Source organism: Erithacus rubecula (genome assembly GCF_903797595.1).
Source record: "Erithacus rubecula genome assembly, chromosome: 4".
Classification (NCBI taxonomy): Eukaryota; Metazoa; Chordata; class Aves; order Passeriformes; family Muscicapidae; genus Erithacus; species Erithacus rubecula.
Genome location: NC_136686.1, coordinates 48,451,471 through 48,467,518, shown reverse-complemented (window position 1 = coordinate 48,467,518; position 16,048 = coordinate 48,451,471). Strand labels below are relative to the sequence as shown.

At 37.4% G+C, this 16,048-nt stretch overlaps 1 protein-coding gene across 1 annotated transcript in view; it reads left to right on the top strand.

Annotated features, from left to right (window-relative positions):
* WASL (WASP like actin nucleation promoting factor) overlaps positions 1-16,048 on the top strand; it is a 48,211-nt gene that overhangs the window by 1,446 nt on the left and 30,717 nt on the right.

Below are 16,048 nucleotides of genomic sequence, written 5' to 3'. Positions count from 1 at the left end.
TTGGGGTGGGTTAGATGAGATGCTGTCCCAGTAACTAAGTTGTGTGTCAGAAGGTATGACCCTGAAGTATATATTTTGGAAAGTATAGATTTGTAGAAATGCCTCTTAATCTCAGGCAACGTTTCATGTCTTCCACTTCTTTGCTAAGAAAGAAACAAAATGGTATCAACTTTTCTCTAAGTATAAAAAAAAGGGTGCATGAATACATGTTTTGATTTCCAGTTTTTCTGTAACTTCAGTTTTTTCTTTTCACTTTTAATTTCTGTTATACTCATCTGTAAAACTCACCTAGTTAAGCTCCCAACTTTTCTGCATAAGTAGTATATTGAAAGCAGATTTGAGGTAAATATTGTCACAGGATCTGGTTGTCATAGGATTTATGGCTTGCTTGAAATTACACATTCTTCTAATTTACACTGAATTATTATCTAGGATGGATGAGTTTCCAGTTGAGGTTCTTAGGATTGTGGTCTGTTGTTTCCCCTTATTTTAATGCAGTTGATATTCTCTGCTCAATCTTGACTCGAGCATTGAAGGTCTATTTAACCAGGCTTTTTTGGCTTACTGTGTGGCATGAGTCAGAAATTCAGAAACAAGTGAACAGATTGAATATGCTGTCCCTTGGAGGGCATTGTCTTAAGCAGAGGAGTGGAATGAGATGGTAACAGCCTCAGCTGTCTAGATTGAAACCACAGTACCTATTGGAGCCCGATAGGACTCTTGGTACTTTTGACCTTCTAGCTTGACTCAACATGCTGTGCTGATAAATGCCTTTTTGCTGTAATGTTTATGATATTTGATCTCATAATATCCATGCTTGAATTAATCATTAGTGAAATTTCAGACTGTATGTGCTACTTTTTAAGAAAGGAAAATTTTGTGAGCTCTGTAGGTTGCTAAATGCTTGCTCTTGCAATCACCTGAAATATCTGAGCTGCATTGCTCTGCTGCGGGTGGTGCTTCTGCCACTCTGGGGCATGGAGAGGCTACTGGATGTGATGTCTATCAGCCACGTTGACATAATTTTAGGTTTTGTTTGACTAGACCTCGTGTTTAGGTCACTACTGCAATGAACATCAGAAGAAAATTGAGACATTAAACTATGCTCCTAAGGTACTCTTTGTAGTAATAATTTATAGAGTTCTTAATGGATGCCATAGTGCTGCTATCAGGCCTGAAGGGCTTAGTTAAGAAAGCATGTGGTGCTCTGGAGCTGATTTATTTCAGTCTTTCCTTTGTTTCTGACTGGTAACAAGGCAGCTATTTTGAAATAGCATTGATGATTTAACTATGGAAAAGCAAAAGAATTTATCAAGTTGTGGTTGAGTACTCACAATCTGTGAACTCAGAAATGGACATAGTTCCAATGGAATCATAAGTAATGATGCCTGATAGGAAATTTTCCTGTGGATGGGGGAAATAGTGAAGAGCTGTCACTCTGTGTTTTGCTGGGTTGATACCATTTTGCAAATTACTACTGGTATTTCAAGAAACTCACTAGTAAGCAAGTGTATGTACAGAAGGTAATTGATTTTTTTTTCTATTTTTTTCCCCTCCACTTGCTGAGCTGTAAAATGTTTATCTGACTCTATAAGCAATTAAAATACCTTTGCCCATGACAGATCAGTCTTTCAAAACCAAGCCACTGGCTAATAGTCAAAGCTGTAGCTATAGTTAATTTGGCTGAAATATGATTCCAGATGTAGAACTACTTACAGAATGTAACCAGCATAAAGCCCTTTAGGACTTGCATTATTTAGGCATGTAACTAATTTTCCTTGAGGTTTGTGACCTTTGTTACTTAGGTGTAAAATTTGCTATCTGTAAAATGTTTTCAATAATCTTTTAATAATAATGTAGAAATAAAATTTTATGTACACTTACACTAAGGGGAGCTATAAGATTAGTTATGTGCATATTAATGTTTTTTTGTGGTTATGCACAACTTAGAAGTTTTTGTGGAAGTTCTGGTTAGTTACAAATCATTACTTTAAATAACTATGAGTTTTGTAAAAAAATTAAATGCTAGGTGTCCCTTTTATAATCTGTAATAAAGAAGTAGCTTTTATAATTTGCATGATTAATATTGTTCAGAGATGTCAGTAATGACAAACTAGTTTTTTCTGTAGAAATAAATTTTGAGTGGCCTTAGGAAACAAAAAAAACCGATGAAAAGTATGTACTTGGTAGCACTGAAGTAGGTAAAATGGGGTATGGATATTTTATGCTGCTTAGAAGTGGGACTCAACACTTGAATAAGTGTAATGAAGAAGGCTGGAATATGTTCTTTGTAAGATCCCACCATGGTTCATACGGTAAACAGGAACTGGTGAAGGATGCAGAAAGAGAAGTGACACAGCAGTAAGCTAAGAAAACTGTTTTGGCTGCTTTTAAAAGTGCATGTGACCAGAATAAGTTTGTGTATCAAAGCCAAGGAACAAATTGCAGTAATAGTTGAGATAAAACAAAATAAAAACTTGAATGGCAGTTATAGCTCTTAATTGATAAGAATTTAATGTTTTATCAGGAAGGGACTTGTAAGATTACTTGTGTTTCTAAGATTTGAAGGTAGACTGCAGGTCTAAGTAATGGGTAGCGTAATGTGTCTGAGAAGTGTTGCAACTCCTCAGTTTGAGTTTAAGCTGCAGTCTGTACCCAAAAACATTGGCATTGGTTTATAAAGGACTTATCCCCTGTACAAGTAGGGAGAACTGAGTCATTATTTCAGTGGTGATTCTCTCATCTTTGCATTTGTTTTTTAAAGAGATGTGGAGAGAGAAGATAAAGTTTAAAGGATGGGGTTTTGTGGAACAGGAGAGTATTGAGAATTATGCCTGGATTTCTTTTGAGATTTGCTCTGTTCCACAAAAGACACGTAGTGTCTTTATGCACTTTACTAGTATCTGCTAGAGTGAGTTCCCTGAACAACTTCTCATTCTAGAGGGAATGACAGTGGAGTTTTGACAGTTCCTTTGAACCAAACCTGTGCCTACAAAACTGATTTTCACAGTAATAGATCATATCAGATGCTGTAGAGCAAGTGGTACAATCATTGCCCTTATCATAATGTGTTTCTCATGGTTGTTCTCCTCACAGCTTGCTATTAATGTCTTTACAGCATAGTTCACTGCCTTAGCATATTTACCCATGGATGAGAAATGTTTTGAGACCACTTGGGAACAGTCTAGAAGGCACTGCCTCACATAGCTGTATGTGTTTGAGACAAAGCGTCATTCACAACGTGTGGGATCGGGTTAAGGAGCAAAACTCAGAAATTTAGGTATTAAAATCTCATCATTGTCAATAAACTTCACTGTCAGTTATCTAAATGTCCTATTCAACTGACTTTGAGATAGAAGCTAAGCTAACAGAAGTTTTTATCTTTGCTTCAGGGACAGTAGTGGTTACATTTCTCCTGGTCATTCTTGTACCTCATGTGCTAGACAAATTGTGTCTTGATATGAGAGGTGAGTCTGGCTACAAGTTTCAGTCACGTTGTCTCTGTTGTGAAGCATTATTCATTGCTGAATGAAGGATGATATTCTAAGATAGACCTGAAACCTGTACCTTGCTCTGTTGAAACTTCAGCGTTATTGCATTCTCTTCTGAGCATCTTTGTAGATATATTTTATCTGTTTTGAAGGCAGTTAAGTGCTGAAAGTCTCTCAGCATCTCTGTGCTTAATCAGATGGTCTAGTATGCCACTCAAGCTACTGATAAGTGCTCTAGAATCCTATGGTATACTTACACAACAGGATGAAAACAATTTGTAGTCACAAGCTGTTGTGTTGTAACTTACTGTTTTTTCACAGCTAGGAATCATATTAAGGAATTTAGAAGAGGGCAAAGTTTTAATGTAAGATTCAGATAAACAGTCACATTTTGACTGCAAGTTTTTCACCAGTATGTCCAGATAGCCCTTCCTTGGGAGAGCACCCAAAGTAGATCTAAGTTCTTGTTAGAAGATAAAGATTGAGTTTCCTATTCCATGCAAATTTGTGAATTGTGAAGACTACTTTGTTCTTCCTTTAATGGAAAATTGATGTGATTTCTTGGCTTTATCTGCTTGTAGATACTGTTTTGAATTTACTGCTAGAATGTTTTTCTCTCTGGTTATTTCTTGTGGGGTTCTGAAAGATCTGGTACTAGCTGAATTTGTCACAAATGAAGAGTGTGAGATCCATCTTGTAAGAGCCATGCAGTTTTGGGCTAAAAACGTGATAATAGGGAATGCTCTGATTTTAGATCTTAAATTTCTTTTTTTGAAAAGGTTTGGTACATCTGCCTGAAAGAACTAATTTGTTTTTGTTTTGTTTTGTTTTTTTCTTTAGAACTTCCTATGACCCTTTTTGCTTGACTTTTAATAGTGCCAGCATTAAGAACCCATCTACTGCTTTAATGGTTAGTGGCTGCAGCAGTTGCCGTTGGCAGCTTCTAGCTTAGTGCTGGAATGGGTGGAGTGAAGCATTGAAGTATGTGATGAGTGAGTACCACCTAGGAACTTTGTACTAGTTCATTAACCAGCGTGGAATAAGGTCTGATCCTGTCATTGACCTTTTATAGGCAGAACTGTCTGCAGACTAGATGGGGTTTGTGGAGCTCTAAACATTCAGTTTGCTGAGAAAATTTGCTGTTGACTTGGAGCTGTGTGGTAAGATTTATAGTGTCCTCTCCTCCAGTGAGCATGTTTCCTAGGCTTGTCTCTTGAGGAATCTTTGTAGTACAGAAATAAAACTTGGTATACAGGAGACTTATGGTTTCATTACCTAATACCTAGATAATAAAATACAGGAAGTCATGAAAATATGTCACAGGCACTAGACTGAGTTGCTTATTGGTTGGTTAGGGTACAATTTGCTGAAGAAAGACTGACATTATGTTACCTAGCACAGAGGGAGTTTTTATTTTTTTTTTTATTGGCTAGGTTGTTTTCCTTGTAACAGTAAATCTTGCAGAGTGGATTTAGTGAGACTAGAAGTGTATCTTCATGGGTGGTTTTAAACAGCCCACTCTACTGTACTCAGATGCTACACAAGATAGTTTAGTTTCTCGGGTACACTGCCACACGATCTTTTGTGGCTTCCAGACAAGTTGTTGATGCCTGGACATCCAGTAAAATAGGAACAGTAAGTGTGGAGTTTCCTTCAGGGGCAGTTGTAGCTAAGTTTGAGTTAAGTGTACTGTGATCATCACATAGCAGGAGCAGTGTTCTAGAAGGTCCAAATAGAAGAAGAAAACATGTGATTCAAACAATCATGGGGACAATTTCTTAGAAAGCTGCTCACTTGCTTAGTTCTAAAAATTCAGTAGTGTTTTCACAGACACTTCTGACTTAAGGTAGACAGTTTTGCTGACACCTCTTTGTGCAGTAAATGACACTTTAGGCATCTCAAATTAGAATGTCTGTGTTAAGAATATATGATTCTGGAATAAGTTCATTAAATGAATTACTCAATTCTTGTAGACATAATGTTCTGTGGAGATGATCATTCAAGGAAACTGTTGCTGCAGAGCTCAACGACACATTTGCAGATTGCTTCTCACTTTAGGCACTTGCTTTCATACATGCATCTCCACCTTGGTGAGGCTGTTTTCCCTCTACTGTTTATTTAGCTGTCCTTAAAATCCTCACTCTTAAGGCAGCATTTTCTTTTTTGGTTTTCTGAGAAAGAGTGTTAATACGTTTTTCAGTGTTAATACATTTCCTGTGTTTCTAGCTTAAAGCTGAAAGACCACACAAAGGTTGTGTTTCCATTTCTGTAAGACAATTTCACACATCATTTTCCACTATAGAGCTTTGTGTACTTCAGAATTTCCCTGCTTTCATCTCCTTTCCCTTCAGTGCAAATGTGTTATTTTGTCTTTATCTCCCCTTGTTCATTAGCCACTATCAGGATGGTGTATTTAATGATCACAGATATGTTCCTATATAAGCATATTTTGCACGTGAAAGTACTATGCCGGCAATTTGAGAAACACTGACCTAGCAAAGTAAAGTGTGACTTTTGCCTTTTTGAACAGAAAACTGTTTTTCATTGTGTGAACTCTCAATTATGCAAAGATAGCTCTTGCCTCTGAGATTGCAATTCCTTTAAAAAAAATGCATTTACTTCAGGTATTACTGATGGTAATGGTTTCCCAAAAGTTAGCCAGCACTTGCTCAGATTAAGTAACAAGCCCTAGTACTTATCTTGCTGTCTAGGCTGAAGAACAAAAATATTTGAAAGTGCGAATTTGGCAGTAAATTTTAAATGTTTTCTCCCCTCTCGAGGTCACAGCCCATTTACCTGTATGTGAGATTTGTGGATAAGAAATTAGTATTAATTTGTTGTACTAATATTTTTCTGTGTTGGGGTAAAGAAAAGTGAGAGGTTTTTTATAACCTCCTTAGTACATTTTGTAACAGAAGCAGTAATTTATTGACTTAAAAACAATTTTCTATTTTAGGAATCAATTTAATCTCTATTTCTTTTGTAAGCCCCATCCTGCTGATGTACCTTGAAGTCTTGCATAATGACCTCTGCCCTCTAAATCTCATGTCACCGTATTCATTATGTTCTCCTTGTACTCTCTTAACACACATGCTCTTTGTATGTTTTTAGTAAGTTTTCTGTCCTGTCCCAGTAACAGAGTTTCTTCCTTTCCTGTTTTCCTCTTGCACCTCAAGTGCTTCCAGAATCTTCCTTTCTCCCTTCAGCTTCTGCATCCATAATCTGTGCAAAGATCTTCAGGTAGGACTGACTCCCTTTGTCACCATTCTCTCCTCCACTCCCTTATTCCCCCTCCTCAGTTCCTCAAATGCTTTGTACTTGAGGCTGAACAGAGGAGGATCTGATTTGTCTCATCAGATGTGTAGTCCTACCCTTGTGCAGTGCTGGGATAGACATGGCATGTCTACCTGTCCTGTTGCTCAGCAGAGCACTGAGCAAAGAAAGCCATGAGGAGAGGAGGCAACAGTGTCTGTGCCAGTCAGCTGGTTACTGATGCAGACATGGCGTGCATGAGCCTGAGACCTGGCCATTGCACATTTCTCACCTGTATTGTCTTCACTGGCCAAAGTCATTGTTAATGTTGTTATAGGGAAGAGAACTTCTAGTGGATATGAGAAGGGTACACAGAAGCAGGAGTATGGTATTCCTCAGGCTTTTTGCACTGCTCCACCCTTCCCTGCTGCTTCTCCAGGCAGTACCGGACTCTCCAGTTTGTAAGCTGCTATATAAAGAAACTGTATACTGGAAGATACAGCTTCAGCAACTCTTACAGGCTCAGATTTGAAACCACAGAATTGCTTAGTCCAGCTTCGACTGAACTGTAAGTTATTTCCTGCTCCTCTAACCATGTGACAGCTCTCTCTGAGCATAGCTAAGATGTGGTCATTCTTTCTAAGTAGACATTTTTTCCCTTTACTCCCCCTCAGTCAGCCAAAGCAAACAGAAACATCACTTGGCTTATGACACTAAATATACACAAAGGCATCCAAATAAGCTCCTCTCTGTAAAACTGCTCTTGATTTTTGTGGTTAACTGAAAAGAGGAAGAGAACTATGAACATCCTGTAGTGGTGTGTGTTCTGTGCAATACCACAGGCAAAAGCTTCCCCTTATATTTGTAGAGAAGGAAGCAGTAGTGTCTAACAAATTAAATGCAGGGCTATTTTTTTTCTTTATTTGCTTTAGGTTTTAGTTAAGAGTATCTCAGATAAGAAATTGATTTTATAACTGGACATACATTTATTAGCATTTATATTTTTAACAACCTGATAATTAACAGTTCTAAAAAACTCAGGGTTTGAGCTTAATTTTGTGCAATGTTATGTGAATGAATCTTTTTTAGCCATAAAATAGGTGTTGAATTCTGACGTTTCTTAAACAATGTTGGCCTCTTTGTGTTAAACTGTACTGTTAGCACTGTGCTCAGTTTGTCTAGCTGGAACTTTAAAACCTTGTATAGCTTTAAATTTCACGTGTGATTGCAACAGAAAATCTTGGTTGTGCTTGATTTCTAGAACTCAGTAGTGATTCAATACACCATTATTTTTATTTTAAGAAATAGTTTGTCTTTAAGAGATTTATTTATATCGTATTCAGGTGCCAGTATTTCTGTGCCTGAGAAGCTGATAATACAGCTATTGTCTCTGTTCAGGGCATGCTCTTCCTTGCCTTAGTTCAAGCATCTAGATGCAACATACCTACAGCTGTGTTACAGTTCTGTTTGATAGGATGCATGGAGATGGATTTGGTGCTAAATGTTTTGCTGGGATATGTCGCTCTCACTTCATGTCATGGTTTTAACTTCATCTTTTTGTGTTGTTTAAGAGGTCTTGCTTTGAATGCTTCAGTTCATCGAGGCTTTTCCTTGACAGCCTCTTTGAACAAATGTGGTCTTTTCTGCCTGTAAATGATAGATACTGTTTGTTTCTCTGTCCTCTTATCATATTGTTTCTGAAATTTGGTTATCAAAAAAGTAAGTGTTCATCCTGCTGTTCTAGGCTTCACACTGTGTTACCAAGGAGTCCATCTCTCACACTGGCCATACTCATCTGGACCATATCTTTATGTTGCTGATAATATTTAAGCTTGGTGGCAGAAGGATGCATCTTGTCCTTTTTCTCACCTCTTGTCTGTCAGCCAGCTGGGGCAGTAGCATGAACTCGGCACTGTTCCATGTCCATCCATGGTGTTTGATTTGTTGACACACTTCCTGGCACAGCTTTGAGTGCTAGCCTACTAGTTGATCAAATTATGAGTGTGGTTTTGAGATTAGTATGGTTTAAACAGCTCCTGGGGCATCATATGGGATAGGGCCATCATTACCCAATTTGTGTTGTATTGGGAAGAGAGTTTGTTCCTCTATGCATGTATGCATTCTGCACCATTTCCCATCATATGCAGAAGATGGCCCAGTTCTTAGTAACTCCTGTCTGCACAACCAGGGAAATCTGTGAGGAGACAAAAGCAGTTCTGGGGATGGGGGGATGGGAGCTGTCTGTTCTAGCATTTTCAGTAGCATGAAGATCATAGAATAAGGGTCAGCTCTGCTGCTGAGCACATAACTGTCTGCTTTGGCATTAAGTTCAATTCAAACTTGGTTTTCTTTCCAGCAGCAAAATTCAATATTGTCTTTTTGCTCCTAGAAATTGCCTTTGGAAACCTGAGGAAATGCAGGTGCCTCCGAGTTTACAGCAGATGAAAGTGTGCCTGTGCATGTAATCACCTGCTGCAGTGGACAAATTATCAAGTCTATTTGATACTGATACTGTGAACACAAGCTCATAAGGTTTCTGATCTCTGATTTCAGGAGATAAAAAAAGAGATTTTGCCTTCTGGTAAGGAGATGTAGCTGACTTGTAGCTGTGCTTCTATGAAGTGCATGAGGTATGTCAGGGATGACCTTAAAGATGTTGCATTTCTTTCACTTCTTGTTTGCAGAGCAATAGCCTACCAAGAAAATATATCCTGTCTGAAGATTTCTTTTCTGATGAGTAGTTTGTAAGTAATTTAAGAGAAGTTCTGTGCATCCTCAGAATCTCCAGGGATATACTTAGTTCTCTTGGAATCTTAGCTGAAGCTACATTTTGGAGTGTTGTAGCAGTTTACTGTCAGCTCAGATGTAATAATTTCTTTCCTGATTGAGCTCCAAAGACTGTTCTAGGATGTGAAGTAGTGTAATTATTGATAGTTTAATCATCACAAACTCTGTCTCTTCTGGTGTCTCACCTTAATCACTGGTTTTGTCTGGGGTATAAAGGTATGAACCCAGGAAACTTTAAAGTTCATTCTGTCTTCTATGTACACAAGATCTGCTATATAGTGTTTGCATGCCTCAGAGTTCATGCCTCATTTCTCTCAAGTTATTATTTTATCATTTTTTCCCCTTGAGTGTCTGGTTATTCCCTCTCTCCCTTCAGGCCTTGTTTTTTTCCCAATGTCACTTCTATAAGTCAGCAGTGGCAGGAACTGGTCCCCTGGTGAGGCTTGGTGCTGTGCAAGCAGTTCTCTTCTACAACAGGTAGCATTTGCTTCAGAGTAGAAGTTAGATAACAATCTGTCATGGGTTTTAGAAGCTGAGTGTTCTTAGGCTTTGTTTCAGGCTGGTGACTTGCATGTCAATTCTGGCTGCAATAATTGTTTTAGCAGTGAAATGATGCAGTACCAATATCCATTTGACTGGAAATAACTTCTCCAAGGTCACTGCATACAAAAAAATATCACTATGATGCAAGTCTGACTTAGCAAAAGCTGTTACTTAGTTGGCTTATTCCAAATAAACAAATCAGCCATGAATACAGATGTCTGCCATGCATCATGGAGACTGGTTTTTAGCTCAGGAGCTCTGGGCACTTTAGATGCAGCATGGTGCCTGGTTTGTCAGAGTAACCTAGTCCTGGAATGAGCTGACATGTCACTTCTTGGAGTCTGGAATTCTCCAGACTGGAGCAGCAGAGGACTGTTGCATTTGTTACAGAATTGAAGCTTTTGGGATTGGCAGGGATTGGCAGATTTAGAGATCTTAGTTCCACATAATCTAGTAAAAAACTCTCAAGCTGTATATCATATTGCACATAACATGCACATAACAAATGCTGCGGCCTTCTGAAGGATTGCTATTCAGTGGGACACTTAATTGATGAAGCTGACTAGCCTTCAATTTGTTCTGTAAACCTGCTCTCTGTGCTCAGGAATAGATACTAGACTATCAGGAAATCAAGATTTTTTTATTTACCCCACCCCCACCCCACAAGGCTTTCTCAAGATCCAGCTGGTTACTCTCCATCATCATCTTCCTGTAGGAAGTGTTTGTACCATGGTGTTAAAGCTTTGGCAATTTATCTCCTAGGTCTTTTGAGGATCCAGTTATGCAGACTTAAATCTGTACATGTACATCTTAAATGTACATACAGTCAACCATACTGAACTTCCATCAATGTATTGCTATTATGTAGGTCCCACACCTTTGGTAATTTATTGTAGAAGACTGGGAGAGGTACCCTATTTCTATATTTGTGTGAAGTCTCTCGAGTAGGGTGTAATTTTTCTTGAATTCTGTCTTAATGAGGTAACCAGCTTGTTTTTTGTCTGAAGTGTATATTCATGGGAGTGGTATTATCTGTCATATATTCAACAGCAAGAGTTTTCTGTTTCTATACTAAGAGATTGAGGCTGTTCAGGTGCTCAGAGCAATTGATGTAGTTAGTTGATCACAAAGTTGATGCAAAAACTGGAAATCCAAAGTCTGCTTTGATAGAGGGTATCTTCTTTCAGTCATTGGGATTTAAGGTTCATCAGTGCCCTTACAGAGGAATATCTTGTTTCCAAAAGTGTTAACATCTGAAAAAAATCAGTTTGTCACTAATAACTTTTATCTGCTCAATGATTATAACTAACATAATATTTATAATGTGCATTTTATTATATTAGTATGGTGTAACAATTTTATACTGTCATAAAAGCACTGTAATATATTGCATAGGTGGAGGTCTTCAGAATACTGATAAACACTTGACCTGACAAAAAAGCAGTTGCCAGTTTTCCCACACAGCAGGAAGCAGTACCATTGAGCATGTTAGCCTCTGTCAACTCCAGAACAGACTTGGAGACTTTCAGAAAAGTAGTTCAGAAACTGAAGCATGTAATGCAAGTCTGATGTTGATTGGGATAATAATACTGACTAATTGGACTGTAGTGCAATACAGGTTGATGGTTGTCAGTGTTACAACTTCACTGTGATCACAAGCAAAGCTATCTTAAGATCTTTTTAATTTAAAATAATATTTTGGCTTATCTTGCTGTATTTTATTAATTCAGACAATACTCACCAAAAAGATTAAGGGTTTGTTTCAGACCAGATGTTTCTTTTAGCTGTTCTTTGAAACAAATATTTTCTGTCCTAAGAGTTGTTAAAATATCTTTTCTGTGTCCATGTTAATTATATTGGTGTGACTTTATGGATTCTAAACTCTTATATTGGTTTAATAAATATGGATTTTCTTTATTGTAGGCCTTGTTTCTCACATGAGTCTTTACTACTAGTACTGTTGTAAGTAGAGTGAAATAATTTTTATATTACTTGCAAATTCAGGTGAGTACACGTAACATTTCATGTAGCATGTATGTTATTGCTGTTGAGCAATGTTCACAAGTTACAAACAGGAACACAGCAGTTATGAGGAGCTAGCTATCTTCAAATGAAGATGAGGGTGATTTTGTTCTGATCATTCAGATATTAATATTCAATAATTAAAGATTGAGAACAATATCAGCATATGTGTTCTTCCCCTTTCTATGTGAATTTGTACTACCAGCTCTGCACTGAAAGAAATAATAACTATTGCATAATATTTTAATTTTTGTCTTAAACTGATAACTGGAAACTGGATATGGACACTGAAGTGTTGAGTGCAGTGGAGAAATGCATCCTGCTGCACTCTTTGTACAACATTTTTCTTGTATAAATGAATACTTTTTCACTAAATTTAAATAAGTGGATTCTTTACAGTTTTTGCTCTTCTAGGTGTGTTCAGTAGAGTTAGCTGTAGTAAATGTCACTAGACTCAAGGGGTGTCCCCCATGGTAAAAGAATATCTGCATTTCCTTATCTGAAAGAGATGTGGAAATTAACCTGTCCTCATCTTTGCTGTTAACAGAAAAGATAATATTGATACATATCCCGCTCCCTCTAAAAATAATTTCTGTCTGTGACAGCATAATACTTCATCAATAGTTCTCAAAGCACTTTACAGAGTTAGAGGTCAGTGTCTCCTTTACATGTTATAGATGAGGAAACTGAGGCACAGGGGAGAAACAAACACTAGTGTGCAACTTCTGGTTCAAAATGAAAACCAGCAGTCTCCTGGGCATTGAACTGGTATCTAATGTTTTATCCTGCAGTAAACTTTGAATATGACAAAGGATCATAGAACTGACACATTTTCAAGCCTTTTTTTCCCCATAGTATATCGGCTTTTTAAGACTTGTCACTGGGAATAACTATTCATGGCAAACTCATTTGCTGGTTTATATTAAAAAAATAAAAATCTTACATGCAGTTACGTTTTCTTGTGTCTGACTTGAATTGCCATAACTTCTGCTCAAATGTGAATTGCTCAAGGAGGAATTAATGCGTATTGAATTGTGGCACAGTGAAAGTGTGAGGGGGGGTTGCATCTCTAAGTACCTTTATGTAAGTGGATTGAGTCTGCTTTACAAGACAGGACACAGGTTGTATACACAATTGCAAGACCAGCTGCTGGCTATTATTCAAAAAGGTTTTACTTTTAATAGCCTTTTCTCATATTTCTTAATATTTTGAAGGGAGTTTTTGTTTTATGTTGGCATGTAATGAATGTGTTCTTATAAAAGAGTTCTTTTAAAACAATTTAAGCTGTTTTATTTCAATCTTCCCTAAGTATGAAAAGTCAAAATTCCATATTATTTTCTGTCTTCAAATGTAAAGATCATAAGTAATGTTCACCTGAACATCATCTCTGCAAAGTAAATACTCATTTTTTTAATCTGTTTTTTTTTTAAATCTGGACTTGGGAGTACCAAGTGGATGCTAAATAACATTTCTGAGGGCTCATTAATGAGTGTTCCAGAGCTGGGATAATTAATGAATTCCTGAGTTTTATGCTTCCCATCCTTTCCTTAATCAATTTAACTATTGTTCTACAGATTTTTATTTGTGAGCTTCATTATACTTATATCATTGTGAGAGTCAATAAGGAACTGCAGTGGATCTGACTCTAAAAACATGGACCTGAATTCTGTTTTTTTTTCTCAAAGAACTCTCATATCTTCAAAGTGAGTATGAGGATTTGCTTGTAAGAATCTGCATTTAATATAGAACTAGTGTGTAGCATCTACAAAAATGTTACTGTGCAGAGAATGGAATGATTGAATGGTGAAGAAAGAGGACCTTAGTGCATGAAGGTAGTGAGTTGCTGTGCAGAGTGGAACTGCAAGACAAAATGTCTTCTTTAGTGAGAATTTCTGTTCCATGGCATAGACAGCGACAAATTTATGGGAAGCCTCTATGCAGTGTATTTCCTATTTCTGAAAGTAACTGTATGAACAACTTCAGCTCCAGAGCACAAGTGACTGTTTTGCTGTGTGTGCTGTTCTGTAGCCAGCCACGGTTTCAGCAGCCTTAAGCAGTGAGGTGCTGCTCAGTGAGTGATGCTGTGCAGGTAAACAGGAAGTGACTGTTCAGTTTGCTCATCAGTGGAAACCCCACGTCGTGTACGTCAGCTGGTAAATGATCTGCTAAACTGAGATAGCTTGGAATATTGTAATCTGCAGAGTACTTGTGGTTATGGTTATGTCATATCTCAGGAAGGCTGAAGTCTTCATGTGCTGTACTGAACTGAGGTTGTAGGATTTAAAAATATCTTCATGCTGTGTCTGATAAAAGAATGTCTCTCTTAATCATGTGATGTTTGATTAGGCTTTATATGCTATGCTGTTTACCCACACCTTAATTGTTGGTCTTCTGTGATCCACCGTTGAGCAATGTTTTCAAAAGGAGTTGGCCAGCTCTATCTGAACTGAGGGGTTGTGGGAGGTACTGGAAAGGCAAATGAATTTGTATCTGAAGACACTTTTTAAAATGTGAGCTGTCTGTGACAGGCTGACTGAGGATTAGAAGTAAAGAATCTCTTTACTGGACAGCAGCAGACTTAAGTTCAGACAAGCACTTTTATGGCTTGGATTTGTCAAGTAGCAGTTCCTTTTTCTATCTCTTTTCTGTTGTAACATCCCTTACTGATTGCTGATACCTTCTTCAAATCAATAAAAGATCTTCAGTGCAGATGTCACAGCTGACTTGTCTGGCTGTTAGGGCACAGGCAAGACAGGGACTCTGTTCTTAGCTATTAACTTTTTTTTTTCTTTGGTCTCTTAATTTGCTAAATGTTTTGGCTATGTGTTGTGTGGAATTGCCTTCTCATGTTTCAGAAGTGATAGGAAATGCCTGAAGTGGCCTTGTTATTTCTGAAAAAAAATCTTTCTTCCTTCTGCTTTCAAATAAGAAAAAGCAGCATCTCTTCCATGGTGGCTTTATTTCTAATAGCCTAACTTGGTGTATAGGTGGAAAAAATTTACTATTTTCTTTGCATCTTTGCACGTGGCATTTTTAAATCAGTGAGAAATCATGGAAAATTAATAAAATGAAAAGCAAGCTTTAAGCTTAATATTGAACACCTGGTAATTGTAGCAAATAATTTCACAAGTAGTAGAACTGGTGAGGCCTCCATGTTTTCAGCTGAGTAATTTTTCAATTTGCACAGAATAAAGTTTTACTCATGTGGTTGGATGTTTATAAAAGGCTTTCTTTTGTCAGTTCTGTCAAATAATGTGAAGTCTTGCTTTAGTTTTTCTGTCTTTGGAGCAATCAGTTGGTCTTTGGAATACAATGTCCTGTAAGTGGCATAAAAATTAGAAGACTGTTTCTAGCTGTTAAACTTCAGAAGTTCTGTATGTCTTCTTTCTATGGGAAACGTTTAAAATCATGTCAGTAATATCTGAAGGTAGCTTTTTTGCAATACACAATTATCTTTAAAGAAGAGATGCTTAATAATTTGCTAAATATATCTTTAGAAGCTGTAATGGCTTTAAAGATTGAAGAATCACAGTTTTTCCAAATTAGAAATAAAGTAGTAATCAAATCTTCAGTGGATGAATGCTGTCACATTTAGATTCAGTTGTGAAGATTCTGGAGGCAACCTGGTGTGAAAACACAAATTATGAACCAGTCTGAGAGTTGCAAAATCTGACTGCTGAAAATCTAATTTTGTAGTCAAAATATTGTGGAGTCCTTGAAGAGTATTTTTAGCACGCAGATGCATGCATGCTATCAAGACAGTATCTTAACACGTTTTTTGTACAAGATGCAGTAACCATAAGTAGCCTGATACACTGTTTTTAGAGGGGAAAAGCCTAAAAAGACAGTTAGGTGCCTCTGTTGTACTTATTCTGTCTTCTGGGACCCTAATCCTTGCAGTCCTTCAGATAAGTGTTAGCAGTAAGCAAGAGTAGTCTGTCTTCAGCATCACC